The 1277-nt window shown below is 48.1% G+C and overlaps 3 non-coding genes across 3 annotated transcripts; all 3 read left to right on the top strand.

The window, feature by feature from the left end:
• The first annotated feature begins 26 nt into the window (after positions 1–26).
• Positions 27–145, top strand: LOC123178363 (5S ribosomal RNA). Its single transcript, XR_006489517.1, has one exon. It is a non-coding gene; the product is annotated as a 5S ribosomal RNA (ribosomal RNA).
• Positions 146–515: 370 nt separating this feature from the next.
• Positions 516–634, top strand: LOC123178361 (5S ribosomal RNA). The gene has a single exon (XR_006489514.1). It is a non-coding gene; the product is annotated as a 5S ribosomal RNA (ribosomal RNA).
• A 369-nt stretch (positions 635–1003) lies between these two features.
• Positions 1004–1122, top strand: LOC123178362 (5S ribosomal RNA). Its single transcript, XR_006489515.1, has one exon. It is a non-coding gene; the product is annotated as a 5S ribosomal RNA (ribosomal RNA).
• The last annotated feature ends 155 nt before the right edge of the window (positions 1123–1277 follow it).

The raw sequence follows: 1277 nt of genomic DNA, 5'->3' as shown, positions 1-1277 counted from the left end.
AGGGACGAAGGCGGGGGTAACATGTCGGATGCGATCATACCAGCACTAAAGCACCGGATCCCATCAGAACTCCGTAGTTAAGCGTGCTTGGGCGAGAGTAGCACTAGGATGGGTGACCTCCTGGGAAGTCCTCGTGTTGCATTCCCTTTTTAATTATTTTTTGCGCCTCGTGACAAACATATCGCATGTGCGCGATATATATTAACCCCGTTATATTATTTTTGACATTTGCGATATGTTTTAGCTCGCAGCTCATTGGTCACGCGTCTAGAGGCGGCTTTGTGGCGCGAGGAGCGCGTTCTGAAAGGGGTAAAAAATACGTGTTGCTGCGGTATAGAGGGAGGGGTGGAAACCGTGGTAAACTCGTCTCCGTGTTTGAGGGGGGGGAGTAAGTAGTGTATATAGGGCATTATCCATTATTAGGCAACTGTTGTAATGGTAGTAAGAATGACAATCATCTTTGCAGTGGAGCTGGGAGTGGCAAGCATAAGGGACGAAGGCGGGGCTAACATGTCGGATGTGATCATACCAGCACTAAAGCACCGGATCCCATCAGAACTCCGAAGTTAAGCGTGCTTGGGCGAGAGGAGTACTAGGATGGGTGACCTCCTGGGAAGTCCTCGTGTTGCATTCCCTTTTTAATTATTTTTTGCGGCTCGTGACAAACATATCGCATGTGCGCGATATATATTAACCCCGTTATATTATTTTTGACATTTGCGATATGTTTTAGCTCGCTGCTCATTGGTCATGCGTCTAGAGGCGGCTTTGTGGCGCGAGGAGCGCGTTCTGAAAGGGGTAAAAAAATACGTGTTGCTGCGGTATAGTGGGAGGGGTGCAAACCATGGTAAACTCGTCTCCGTGTTTGAGGGGGGAGTAAGTAGTGTATATAGGGCATTATCCATTATTAGGCAACGGTTGTAATGGTAGTAAGAATGACAATCATCTTTGCAGTGGACCTGGGAGTGGCAAGCATAAGGGACGAAGGCGGGGCTAACATGTTGGATGCGATCATACCAGCACTAAAGCACCGGATCCCATCAGAACTCCGAAGTTAAGCATGCTTGGGCGAGAGTAGTACTAGGATGGGTGACCTCCTCGGAAGTCCTCGTGTTGCATTCCCTTTTTAATTATTTTTTGCGCCTCGTGACAAACATATCGCATGTGCGCGATATATATTAACCCCGTTATATTATTTTTGACATTTGCGATATGTTTTAGCTCGCTGCTCATTGGTCACGCGTCTAGAGGCGGCTTTGTGGCGCGAGGAGCGCGTT

Source organism: Triticum aestivum, unplaced genomic scaffold (genome assembly GCF_018294505.1).
Source record: "Triticum aestivum cultivar Chinese Spring unplaced genomic scaffold, IWGSC CS RefSeq v2.1 scaffold85339, whole genome shotgun sequence".
Lineage (NCBI taxonomy): Eukaryota > Viridiplantae > Streptophyta > Magnoliopsida > Poales > Poaceae > Triticum > Triticum aestivum.
Note: the sequence above shows the minus strand (reverse complement) of the source record. Positions and strands in the feature narration are given on the sequence as shown.